Here is a 14,894-nt window from a genome sequence, read left to right on the forward strand (position 1 = left end):
CGATGCAATGACTATTGTTCATTAGGTCGTTTCTGAGTAGCCCACAAAATTTTAGGTAATTCGGGGACCGTCACCGAATTCATGAAGATGACGTGGCCATTAGCACACGAAAAATTGAAAATCATCCTGAATTCCAACTCTAGGAAGATAAGTGCAAGCGGCTTCTTAAACGGATTACTACCGGTCGAATCAAATGTAGCCAATCCGAATAGGTAATTACGTGCCTTTAACCAATTAAGCCTAATATGTGGGTGAACCAAATGAGGAATGAAGAGGCAGCGTCGCTGTCACCCTTGCTTAGTTCCATATCATTTGAGATTCTTTCGATTATCTCCTATCTGAATACTGCAAGATGTCAAGGAGGAATGGGAAGTAAAACCTTTTGTGATGCTTTCTGTAATAATAGTTATAAATTTTGTACAAATTACTAATAAATGTAGGATCTATGAAAGTGGTACAACACAAATATGGTAAATGAGCTTCATACAGAATGATTTCGAATATCTGCAACTACTTTCTTTCGAAACTGCAGATTCCATTTTTGTATGCCATTGTTCAAATTCTAAGGGTTTCTGAATGATCAACCTTTTGTTAGGAGTTTTCAGTTGCACTGAAATTTTCCATGTTTTTCATAACCATAATATGTGCTATTCTTCAACTTCCTGCATGCTGCTATAATTTGAGGATCCAAAAGGAAAGAAAGGATTTCAAACCTCATAGTAATTTGAGGATCTTCAGCCTATAATTTTAGGGAACACAAAGGTGGAATCACTTGTGGAGAAGGCTAGTAGCTCAGAACTATCAACATTATGTCTCTAGATTAACAAATGTTCCATAACAGCAGTATGCCATATAGGCAAATACACCCCAAAGAGCCGGAGACAGGAAAGTTAAGAAAGTGCTAGAGCTAAAGCATTGCATCAGATCTGCTGAGGCAATATCGTTGCAATTCTGATATGCAATTGACGCCTAACGTAGATGCATTCATGTCTCTGTCACAAATTTTCATCTACACATCTTATTTTCATAATTAGAACAAGCATACCTATGTTCTAAAGTGACAATGAAGTCTGCTCCAAATGTCTACAGAAACTCTAAAACTGTGCAGTAGATCAAGTTTATTCGGCTGTAAATACCTAATTACACACAAGATCATCCAAACTTTTACATATATTTAATAAGAAAGGGAAGCCAGCTATAGCATTGACTAATCTGAGATATGAGAGCATACTATCACCTTAATGTATTGCCCAAGAAATAAACTACCTCAATCTAGCACGTAAAAGAAGGGGGCCTTGGTAAAATTTGTTGTCATGTGACCAGAAGGTCACAGGTTCAAGCTGTGGAAACAACCTCTTGCAGCAATGCAGGGTAAGGTTGCGTACAATAGACCCTTGTGGTCCAGCCTTTCCCCGGACCCCGCGCATAACGGGAGCTTAGCGCACCAGGCTGCCCATTATTTTTTAATCTAGCACATAAAACTTTTCCTTGATAGGCTGCTACATTGGGCACCATAACATGTATAACAGGTAAATTAACAAGTCAATTTCAGCAAATATGAAAATAATCAGTAACTAATTAATCATATCATGAACCTTGAGAAACATTCCACATACCTGCAACTAAACTTGATAATCACTTGTAATCACAACAGACTTCAAAAATAAAAAGTTCAAAATAATAAAAAATGGATTGGAATAATCATTACGAGACGAAAGAAATCACTGATAAAGTATGCAAAAGAAGTAAAATTGTTAGAAGAAAATTAACAGTGAACGACACAGCAGCCCTAGTTAAAATACTTCTCATAGCACAAAGTTATTAACTTCAAAATCAGAAATGCTTGTTAAACTCACAGCAGACATAAAAAATTAAATTAGTCCAATCAATTAAGAACACATTTAGCAACTTGCTCTTAATGATCTATTTTAATTATAGCTATTTAGGGTTCAAGATTTGGGAATTAAATCAAAGCAGCTACTAGGATTTCAAAGGGGTCAAAAAATTTACGAATTTGAAGAAAAAAAATGTACCTACTAAAAGAGAATCACCGGATTCTTGAAAAACCGTAGAAAGATCGCCAGCGCCGGAAATCCGACTCAGACGCATGGAGATTCAGTTACCGATTGATACCATTTTTATGCCATTCAAGAAGAATCACAAGCCTGACATATATGTCAATTTCCAAAAACGAAAAGAACATGTCCTTTTTAAGAAAGAAAGTACTTTATTAAGGAAACTCGGGACATGATGGAAGACATTTATCAGGTCTGTAATTCTCCTTATATATAACAAGAAAATTGTATCATTCGATAAGACGGACCACCATTTCTACGGTAGGTCAACTTTGCTCTGTTCTAAAGAGCTACTTATACATAAGAGTATCAAAAGCTTCTATATACATTTAACAAGAAAAGGGATGCCACCTATGGTTTTGACTATTTATGAGACAAGGGAGAACACTATGGCCTACACGTATTAGTACGTAAAATCTCTCCTCGACGGTATGCTACCTTGTGCACCAAAACCTGATAACACTTCAGGATTACGAGTCTCCCTTCTCCACGTTGTTCAGATATATCAACATCATGCAATCTATTCCTTACATATACCAAAGATAATTGCAGAGTGGCCGCTTGTCCTCAAACATTTATGAATCTAGACGGGCTCTCGTTTCAGGAGAAACTCCTTCAAATGAGCCATCCGTATGCGAAAGTGTTGAAGGAAACCCAAAGTCCGCCAAGTAACAAAATACAGAATAACATAATACTGACATAAACATGTTAAGAAACAAAAGCTCAAAAAGAGCAGGTCAGTAACAAGACAATTTTATCAAAGATGAATATGAAATCATTTACTAAGCAATCCTATCTTGGAGTTTTAGAAACATTTCCTTTTCCTGCAATAGAGCTTACTAATCAGTAAAATAATTCAAATCCATTTCATCTATGGTTTTGTGGATGCACTAGTAAGCTACATTAATCTTCTAACAATTCGAATTTATAGATAACTACATCATAACAGTCAATAAATAAATAATTTCCAGAAATTACATTATCAAAATCTTCCTAGCTTCTTCTAAAAGCAATTTAGGATTCAAGATTTGGTAATCTAATCGAAGCAGTTAATAAGGTTCCAAAATCTGCACACACAAAAAAACAAGAAAGTATCATGGAAAAGGATAAGATTCACTCAAAGGGTTAATCAATCTAGGGTTCTAAAGAAAAAACAATTTCACCAACCCAAAAACATCACTGGAATCTTGACAATCGGTGAAAGTGCTCCAGCTCCAGCACTGGAGAAGTATCCGATCAATGACCCGTTCCGTTTTCCAACACCGATGAATGGAGGTCCACTCACCAGTTGATAATATTTTCCATGCCATTAAAGGAAAATCACAAGCCTGACAAATGTGTCTTTTGCAAGAAAACGATAATGACATTTTTTTCACATACAGGACATTCTTTTGTAAATGAAATGACAGTTTATCTAAACACCATGAAATTGTATTCTTTCTTTTAGAAATGGTCACACATATTTGTCAGGTTTGTAATTCTCCTTATATATAACATGAAAGATTATCATTTGATGAGACGGACCACCATTTCTAGCATTTGAGTAAGAAAAAGGAACAAGATTGATCGATCTGGAAACCTTCAATACATAAGTGTTAGGATATGAATCTCTCACCATTTATAACCAACCAGAAAGTGAGATGTGATGAAGTGTTTTCACTTAGTAATAAATGCATTTTACTACTTTTGAATAATAGAAGATTACATTAATTGAAAATAAACAAAGATAAGATTACAACAGAGGGCACGGATAGTTATTGCAGACAAATACAAAAAAGTAGAGATTACAGTAATTGGTTGGCACTTCTTTTAAGTTAGAAAAATTAATCAACTTCAGACAAGGTGTTCACACTTAACAGTTCGGTGTAACTCAATTTTTTACTTACAAAGAAAACATAAATTAAATTATTCCTATGCTAGGAGCAAGGTTCATTTGATAGTTTTATCATAATGAACAAACAACTTAATTGTTGCCCAGGCATCTAATGCTATTTCATGCTGACTACTATTCTACGAAGAATCTAAAGACTGTCCAATTGTTTAACCCAAAAGGAAAGAAAGGACTTCAAACCTCAAAGTAATCTGAGGATCTTCAGCCTATAATTTTAGCCAAAAACAATGGTGGAATTACCTGTGGAGGAGGCTATTAGCTCAGAACTATCAACATTATGTCTCTAGAGGAATAAATGTCCCATAATAGCCATATGTCATATACACCCTCAATGGGATAGTCTAGAAGTCGAAGAGAAGAGTAATGACCTTGGGAACCAAGGCTCGATTCTCAACGTAGGCGATACTATGTGAATTCTTCCTCTCTCTACAAGGGCACTTACTTGACAAATAGGAAAATGTAAGCACTCATCTCAATGATTATGTACAAAGTTTGGGATGCCAAACTCAAATTGTAACTTTTATCACATAAATAATCAATGGAGGCTCAGTTTTAATAAATTAAAAAAATAAAAAAAAGGGAAAGCATAAGCTCTGTGCAACTGTTACTGTTCACTACTAATTCTTATCCACAAAATTCCAGGAACGAGTCTCTCAACAACAATGTTAGTTGAAATGCTTGCAGCTAGTTTATCCACGTGACACGTTACAGTTGCAAAACTAGCAAAACTTTCATGGCATTGCTAGGGCGCACACAACATCTTAAGATCATAATCAAATTGCAGGATTCAGATTTTAAGTTTGAACTTTGAACATTACCAGAGTATTGAAGTTCTTTAAAAGGTCTCCTAATAACTTTCCACTAATTTCTGGCAGCTTGTTATTTCTAGTTTGTAAGCTTTCTGCCACAACATGCTTGGTTTTATGTTCCATCTTGTCATACCAAGTTGCATAAGAGTGAATTCTTTGAGAGTTCACTAGTTTGATTTCTTAGTAGTTCTGCTATGTGGCTCCAGTATGAGTACGACAATCAAGAATTAACAGTCTTGAGTCAAGACATGTCACCAAGGTTCTAATTCTAGCCGTTCAGCTTGCTTTTAAGATGCACACCAACTAATAGATGTTATAAAAAAAAATACATACGAAAGAGGCTAACTTATAAGTAAAATAAGGCCCATAAAGTGTGAAGAACTGAAAACAACATATTTTATTCCTATTCAAGGAGCATGGCTCATTTAAGAGATTCCTCATTATGAGCGAAAAAAATTAATTGTTCACAGACATGTAATATTCATAGTCAACAATGGGAATACATAGACACCAAAAAAACAAAACAAACTTTAGGAAACAACAAAAGTTAGAGATTATAGTTGTCAATACCAATCAGAAAGAAAATATGTAGTGTCTCGGACAAATTGTCAGCGTGAAAAACCCAACCCAAAAGGGAAAAAAAAGGCATTCCCAGTCATCAAAATGTCCGAGAAGCTCCAGCCAATAAATTTAGCAAGCACAAAGGAGGAATCACCTGTATCATCTTTATGAATAAAATTCCTTAATGCCATAAGTGTGATAAATGACGCTTAATATCATACATAAGCACCAGGAAATGCGAAAATATAGGACAGGGTAGGTCTATGATTCCCAACAAAAGAGAAACAGTTCAGCAAGTTCTAAGGAAGTTAGGAACCTAACTTCATTTAAAACTGTTACATTAGATTTTGACTAGATATTTGCAGGGTCTCAGGGGATAGGTGCCGAAGCCGAATTCCAGGCTCCCCGAGAAGGGGGGGGGGGGCACGGAAAGTTAAGAAGCTCGTAGAGGTAAAACATTGCATCAGATCTAGTGAGGCAATATCATAGCAATTCTGATATGCAGTTGATGAGTAACATAGACGTATTCATGCTTCTGTCAACTCATTTTCATCTATTAGCCAAAAAAAAAAAAAAACTCATTTTCATCCACATATCTTATTTTCAGAATTCGATCAAGCATAATTATGTTCCACAATAGGATAAGTTTATTCCATTCTAAATAGCTAATTATACATAACAGTATCAAAACTTCAGCATATATTTAATAAGAAAAGGCATGTCAACTATAGCTTTGACTATTTTTTGTGATAGAGCACACTATCGCCTTAACGTATTGACATGAAATAAACTAGTAAAATTTAGCACATAATACTTCTCCTTGACAGGACGCTATATTCTGCACCATAATAGGTATAAAAGGTAATTAAACAAGCCAATTTCAGCAAATATGAAAAGTAATCAGCAACTAAGAAATCCTCTCATGAAGCTTAAGAAATGTTTCCCGCACCTGCAACTGAACTAGCTAATCAGTTGGAATCATAAAGGATTTAAAACCTAAAAGAAGCCCTAGTTAAATGCTTCTCACAGCTCAAAGTTATTTACTTTATTATTAAAATCAGAAATGCTTGTTAAACTCAACAGCACATAGAAAAAAACTAAATTTTGAAGGAAGAATTTATCAGCAAATTTAGTTTTACTTAAAGAGAAAAATTAGTCCAGTCAATTAAGAACAGACTTAGCAACATGCTCTTAATGGTCTATTAGTTACAGCAATTTAGGGTTCAAATTTTGGGATTTAAACTGAAGCAGCTTACTAGGGTTTCAAAAAGCTGAGACATAGTCACAAAAAATCAACAAGATTTAATTCGAAGGGTTAATCAATTTAGGGGTTTGAATAAAAAGAACAATTTTATTCAAAAATCATCACCGGAAACCTGAAAAACCAGCGAAAGATTGCCGGCGCCGGAAAAGTATCCGATCATATACTCATTTCTTTATCCGACTCAGACGCATGGAGATCCAGTTACCGATTGATACTATTTTCTATGCCATCGAAGGAGAATCACAAGCCTGACAAATATGTCACTTTCCAAAATCGGAAAGAACATGTCTCTTTTTAAGAAAGAGGAACTTTATTAAAAGAAACCCGTGACCGAAAACTTATTTGTCCTTTGTAATTCTCCTTCTTGCTAACAAGAAAATTGTATCCGTCAATAAGACGGACCACCATTTCTACCATCTAAGCAGGAAAAAGAAACAAGGATTGATCATTAAAAAAACTTCTAACATGAAATGGTTAGAATTTGATTGTTGTATTTATAATGGTTCAATCATAAAAAGAATTGTGGTAGGTGAATGAGACATGTAGTAAACTCTAGAAATTATAATTAATAAATGGATATTTCTAATTTTGAAAAGTAGATTTTGATATTAGCTAGTGGCCTTAATTGTTATGTTCGGTCGGTTACGTTTTTCTACCTTCATAATATACACTATCTACTCCAATTCCACCTATGAGAATATATTGAATATATTAGTATTGTTAAGTCGTTTGTGTTTTCCTTACTCCATTTGTAAGAATATACTGAATATGTTATTGTTGTTCAGTTATTTGCGTTGATTTCATAAATTATCATTCAACTTTCCCTTTATTTTATTAAACTAAAATAGCTATACTATTTTTGTAATATAAAAATCACTCGATTTTGCTTAAATGTACAAAAAATCACTAAACTATTTTTTATAACAAAATAATCATTCAACCTTGCTTAAGAATCATAAAAATTCACAAAATAAGTAATTCAACTTTACCAAAGTATCATTTAAATGTCTCTTTTGTTTCTCCTAATGACTTTTTGTGATATTTACGCTAAAATAAAGTGGAACAAAAAATAGTAACTTTTGTAATATTTAGGTAAAATTGAGTACTTTTTTATTGACAAAATGATAGTTTAATAACCTTAATGTAACAAAGTGAAAGTTGAGTGAGTATCTATAAAATTAACCTCCACTTGGTTAATTTAAAAGAAATTATACCACACTAGTTTTTCAGCATGTTTATTATACACAATCAAAATCAAAATAATGCATGCATCCGGGCGAACGAACCCGAATCACCTAAAATTTTGAAAGCCTATAAAAAATGACCTATGCAACAATAATCATTGATTTGCGATGACCGTTCCTCATTTTTTGGTGTTTGAGGGCTATAAAATTAGAATTCCGCCCGATTTTCTGGTTTTTTTGTGTTATAACCCCGCTATCTGCATGCATTCAGGTGACCAGACCCGAATCGCCCAAAATTTTGCCGGCTCACAAAAAATAATCTAAGAAACAATAGTCATCGCTTCGCCATTATCGTTCCTCGTGTTTTGACATTTTAGGGCCATCAAACTGGAATTTCGCCCGATTCCTATATTTTCGTATACTATAACCCACGCCATGTGCATGCATCCGAGCAACCAGACTCGAATCGCCTAAAGTTTTGCAAGCCTATCAAAAACGACCTATGCAACAATAGTCATCGCTTCTCCATGACCGTTCCTCATTCTTTTGGTGTTTTAGGGCTATAAAATTAAAAATCCGCCTGATTCCCTAATTTTCGTGTGCTATAACCCACGCTGTCTGCATGCATCCGGGCGACCGGACCCGAATCGCCTGAAATTTTACCGACTCATAAAAAACAACCTAAGGAACAATAGTCATCGCTTCGCCATGATCGTTCCTCATTTTTTGACGTTTTAGGGCCATATAACTGGAATTCCGCTAGATTCTCAAATTTTCGTATGCTATATAGCCCACACTATCTACACATCCGGGCGACCAAACCAGAATCACCTAAAATATTGCTGGCCCATAAAAATGACCTAAAGAATAATAATCATCATTTCGCCATGATCGTTTGTCTTTTTCTGACGTTTTAGGGCCACAAAATTGGAAATTCAACCCGATTCTCATATTTTCGTGTGCTATAGCCCACGCCATTTGCATGCATCCGGGCAAACAGATCTGAATCGCCTAAAAATTTGTCGGCCCATCAAAAACTACCTAAGGAACAATAATCATCGCTTCGTCATGACCGTTCCGTATTTTTTGCCATTTTAGGATCACAAAACTGGAACTTCGCCTAATGCCCAGATTTTCATGTGCTATAACCCACGCCATATGTATGCATCTGGGCGACCAGACCTGAATATGTTATTGTTGTTCAGTTGTTTGCGTTGATTTCATAATTATCATTCAACTTCTCCTTTATTTTATTAAACTAAATTAACTATACTATTTTTGTAACATAAAAATCACTCGATTTTGCTTAAATATTACAAAAAATCACTAAATTATTTTTTATAACAAAATAATCATTCAACCTTGCCTAAGAACCATAAAATATCATTAAAAAAAAGTAATTCAACTTTACCAAAGTATCATTTAAATGTCTCTTTTGTTTCTCCTAATGACTTTTTGTGATATATACGCCAAAATAAAGTGGATTTTTTTATTACAAAAAATGGTAACTTTTGTAATATTTAGGTGAAATTGAGTTCTTTTTTATTTTCAAAAGAACAGTTTAATAAACTTAATGTAATAAAGTGAAAGTTGAGTGACTATATATGAAATTAACCTTCAGTTGGTAAATTTAAAAGAAATTACATCACACTAGTTTTTCAATATGTTTATTATACACAATCAAAATTAAAATGATGCATGCATCCGAGCGAACGGGCCCGAATCGCCTAAAATTTATCGGCCCATAAAAAACGACTTAAGGAACAATAGTCATTGCTTAACCATGACCGTTCCTCATTTTTGGTGTTTTAGGGCCACAGAATTGGAATTCCGCCTGATTCCCAAATTTTTGTGTGCTTAGCCCACGCCATCTACATGCATCCGGGCGACCGGACCCGAATCGCCTAAAATTTGGTCTGCCTATCAAAAACGGCCTAAGGAACAATAATAATCACTTCGCCATGACCGTTCCTCGTTTTTTGTGTCTTTGGACCATAAAATTAGAATTTCGCCCGATTCCTAGATTTTTGTTTGCTATAACCTACGCCATCTGCATGCATCCGGGCGACCGGGCCCGAATCACCTAAAAATTTTCAAGCCTATAAAAAACGACATATGCAACAATAGTCATCGCTTCACCATGACGATTCCTCATTTTTTGGTGTTTAAGGGCCATAAAATTGGTAACTTACGCTATATGTATGCATCGGGGCGACCGGACTCGAATTGCCTAAAATTTTGTCAGACCATAAAAATGACCTAAGAAACAATATTCATTGATTCTCCATGGCAGTTCCTTGCTTTTTGGCATTTTAGCGCCCTAAAAGTGGAATTTCACCTGATTCCCAAATTTTTATGTGTTATAGCCCACGCCATCTGCATGGGCCCGGGCGACTTGATATGGATCGCCTAAAATTTTGTCGGCTCATCAAAAACACCTCAGGAGCAATACTCATTGCCTCTCCATGATCGTTCCTCATTTTTTGGCATTTTAGGGCCATAAAACTAGAATTTCGCCCGATTTTGATATTTTCGTATGCTATAACCGACGCTTTCTGCATAGGCTCGGGCCACAGGACCTGTATCGCCTAAAATTTTGCCGACCCATAAACAACGACCTAAGGAACAATAGTCACTGCCTCGCTATGACCGTTACTCATATTTCGGTATTTTAGGGCCATAAAATGGAATTCCGCCCAATTTCCAGATTTTTGTGTGTTATATCTCACGCGTTCTGCATGGGCCCGGGCCACTGGACTCGGATCGCCTAAATTTTTTCAGCCCATCAAAAACATCCTAAGGAACAATAGTCACCATCTCGCCATGATCGTTACTCCTTTTTTGGTATTTTAGAGCTATAAAATTGGAATTTCGCACGATTCCCAGATTTTTGCGTGCTATATCCATGTCATCTGCATGATCCCGGGGGACCCGAATTCCCTAAAATTATGTTGGCCCATCAAAAATTACCCATGGCATCATATCCATCGCCTCGCCATGGCCGTTCATTATGTTTTGGCATTTTAGTGCCATAAAATTAGAATTCTGCCTGATTTCCAGATTTTTGTGTCTTATAGCCCACACCATCTATATGGGCCGGGCGATAGGACACATAAGAAATTACCTAAGGAACAATAATCATCGCCTCTCCATGATTGTTCCTTGATTTTTGGCATTTTAGGGCCATAAAATTTGAATTACGTCTGATTCCCAGATTTTCGTGTGCTATTGCCCACACCAACTGCATTGGGCCAAGCAGCCACACCCACATTACCTAAAATTTTGTCGGCCCATAAAATATGACCTCAGGAATAATAGTCATCGCCTCGCCATGACCGTTCCTTATTTTTTAGCATTTTAGGGCAATAAAACTGAAATTTCGCTTGATTCCTAGATTTTCGTGTGCTATAGGCCACTCCATCTGCATGGGCCCGGGCGACTGGACCCGGATCGCCTAAAAAAATTTTGGACCATCAAAAATGACCTAAGGAACAATAGTCATCGCCTCGCCATAAATGTTCCTCATTTTTTATCGTTTTAGGGCCATAAGATTAGAATTCTGCCCGATTTCCAATCAAACGCGACCTAAGGAACAATATTTATTTTCTTGCCATGATTGTTCCTCATTTTTTGCGTTTTAGGGCCATAAAGTGAAATTTTGCCCGATTTTTAGATTTTTCTGTGCTATAACCCACGCCATCTTCATGGGCCCGGGCGACTAGACCCGGATCGCCTAAAAAAATTTCGGTCCAAAATACGATCTAAGGAACAATAGTCATCACCTCGTCATGACCGTTCCTGATTGTTTGGCATTTTAGGGACATAAAACTGGAATTCCACCTGATTCCCTGATTTTCGTGTGCCATGGGACCAGGCGACCGTACCCGGATCACTTAAAATTTTGCCGGCCCATAAAAAATGACCTAAGAGAAAATAGTCATCGCCTCGCCATGACCGTTCCATATTATTTGGCATTTTAGGGCCATAAAACTGGAATTCTGCCCAATTCTTAGAGTTTCATGTGTCATAGCCAAGGCCATCTGCATGGGCCCGGGCGACCGGACCCGAATCGCCTAATATTTTTCGGCCCATCAAAAATGAACTAAGGAACAATAGTCATCGCCTCGTGATGGTAGGCTAGGAACTCACGTTTTTAGCTATATTTTACACTCTAATTACTATACTTTGATTGTATTTGAGCCAAATTGTTAGTACTTTGTACTTATTACGTGTGTTATGTTGTGTAGAATGTGATTACGAGTGAAAAAATAAGTTTGGAGCTAAAATGGATGATTTGGAGCTCTAAAGTCTTAGTAGAATCCCAAGAAATTAAGCTAGGATCATGTTTGAGGGTCGAGTACCAAATCTGAAAGTCAAAAAGTGAGGGGAAAAAAAAGATTGATACTATTTTCTATGCCATCGAAGGAGAATCACCGGCCTGGCAAATATGTCACTTTCCAAAAACGGAAAGAACATGTATCTTTTTAAGAAAGAGGAACTTTGTAATTCTCTTTCTGCGTAACAATAAAATTGTATCCGTCGATAAGACGGACCACCATTTCTAGCATCTAAGCAAGAAAAAGAAATAAGGATTGATCATTAAACAAAAATTCTAAGATGAAATGGATAGAATTTGATTGTTCTATTTATAATGGTTCAATCATACAGAGGATTGTTGTAGGTGGATGAGATGTGTAGTAAACTCTAGAAAGTACAATTAATAAATGGATATTACTATTTTTTGAAAAGTAGATTCTTATATTAGCTATTGGCCTTAATTGTTATGTTTTGTCGGTTGCATTTCTCTACCTTCATATCATAATATACATACAGTACGGCAGAATAGCCTGGGAGGACCCTGTACTTGTCCAGTTTTATCAATGCCGGTGTTCGTACTTACAAGTTTCCCAACCAAATTCTTCTACCATTAAAAACTGAGTATTTTAAACCCCACTCATCCTATGTGGTATTTTGTTACTGAAGTACGTGTGCTACACTCGTTTAAGGAGCGTGAGGCCTATTAAAAAGGCACCAATAACCATTTTTTGGCTGTCATCTTCTTCCCGATTGTTCATCCTCCATTATTGAATAAAAGTGAGCTTTACTTCTTTTCTTTTCTCTCTCTCTTTCCAACATTTTCTGTCCAATTCTTTTCTTTTTTTTCTCTCTCTCTTCAATATTTTCTTTCCAATTTTTTCTCCCCTCCGTATCTTCTTTATTTATCTCTTCCCTCGAATATGAAATTTTATCATGAATTTAGAATCCTCTGGCCAATAATTCAGATATCTTTTAAAATTCAATTATATGCCCTTTTTGTAGAAGAAAAACCCATCAAACTATCAAAAATACCAACAAACCAAAAAAGGGGTTAACCGAAAAATCCTCAAAAATCACCACACCTCAAAATTAACTCATATAGAATTTTTAAGCACAAATTATACATCTTTAACCAATTAATACTTTAAAAAGATTAGAGCTTTTTGAGAAAATTTAACCCCCAATTTCAAAAATAAAACAAGGCGAAAATTTTTCCTAAATCAATAAAAAAGAAGAAAAATAATGAATTATTCCCCCATTTTCGAGTTGGACAAAAAATGGACCACTAAACTTCTTCTCCACCATCTAACGCCTTCAGCCATGGAAATGGACCAACGAACTTCTTCTCCCACTTTTCGATCTGAAAAAACAATTAATTTTACCTCGATTTATTTTCTTTATTCATTTTAATTTTATTTCTATAATATAAAAAGGGAAGAATTGGAAGGGGAGAGGAGTAAGAACATGAAGAGAGAAGCGAGATGGGCAGGAGGAAGAACGTGATGGGAGAGATAGAAATCGGGGGGGGGGGGATTAGGGGATTAATCTACCATGTGACATGGCATCTACACATTGTTATTTTTTGACTTGGCAGCTAACGTGGAGGAGATTGTATTACACGCATTGGCAACCTCCTATCATAAGCATTTATTATACACGGCTTGAAAGAGTGTAAGTGTTCAATTGGCAAATTGTTAAGTTTGGGGATCGACATGACAACGTGGCACAAGTATAAGTGTCATTTAGGCAATTCTGCCTATACACTACCTACCCGAACTCCTCCTACGAGAATATATTGAATTTGTTATTATTGTTCAGTCGTTTGCCTTTCCCCAACTCCATCTATAAGAATATACTGAATATATTATTGTTGTTTGGTTGTTTGCGTTGATTTCATAGATTATCATTCATCTTTCCCTTTATTTTATTAAACTAAAATAGCTATACTATTTTTGTAACATAAAAATCACTCGATTTTGCTTAAATATTATAAAAAAATCACTAAATTATTTTTTATAAAAAAATAATCATTCAACCTTGCTTAAGAACCATAGAAAGTCACAAAAAAAAGTAATTAAACTTTATCAAAGTATCATTTAATTGTCTCTTTTGTTTCTCCTAATGGCTTTTTGTGATATTTACGCCAAAATAAAGTGAATTTGTTTTATTACAAAAAACGGTAACTTTTGCAATATTTAGGTAAAATTGAGTACTTTTTTATTTACAAAATGATAATTTAATAACCTTGATGTAACAAAGTGAAAGTTGAGAGACTATCTATAAAATTAACCTTCAGTTGGTTAATTAAAAGAAATTGTACCACGCTATTTTCTGGCATGTTTATTATACACAATCAAATTCAAAATAATGCATCCGGGTGAACGGGTCCGAATCGCCTAAAATTTTGACGGCCCATAAAAAAGACCTAAGGAATAATAATTATTGCTTCACCATAGCCGTTCCTCGTTTTTTGGCGTTTTAGGGCCACCAAACTGGAATTTTGCCCGATTCCTAGATTTTTGTATGCTATAACCCATGCAGAACATGTTTCGGAGCTTCAATTTTGGGGTTTTTAAACCTGACCCTATTCCGTTAAAACACATCCCATGGACCATTTTGAACATATTTTCTGATATTTTTAGAGTGAGAGAGAGGGTCCTAGAGGGAGAAGTGATCTTCATCAAATTGTTCTTCAATTCTCACTTAAAACCTTGAAGATTATCAAGAGAGGCACCTAGGTCTTCTTCCTGGGAGGTAAATTCTATCACCTAAACTATTAATTTCAAATGTTAC

The 14,894-nt window shown here is 35.5% G+C and overlaps 1 long non-coding RNA gene across 1 annotated transcript; it reads right to left on the reverse strand.

The window, feature by feature from the left end:
- Window positions 1-366: 366 nt before the first annotated feature.
- On the reverse strand, window positions 367-7,048 carry LOC142177617 (uncharacterized). The gene is made up of 2 exons (XR_012706171.1): window positions 3,243-7,048; window positions 367-3,142 (listed from the first exon to the last, which is right to left on the reverse strand). It is a non-coding gene; the product is annotated as an uncharacterized LOC142177617 (long non-coding RNA).
- Between the last annotated feature and the right edge of the window lie 7,846 nt (window positions 7,049-14,894).

Source organism: Nicotiana tabacum, chromosome 23 (assembly GCF_000715075.1).
Source record: "Nicotiana tabacum cultivar K326 chromosome 23, ASM71507v2, whole genome shotgun sequence".
Lineage (NCBI taxonomy): Eukaryota > Viridiplantae > Streptophyta > Magnoliopsida > Solanales > Solanaceae > Nicotiana > Nicotiana tabacum.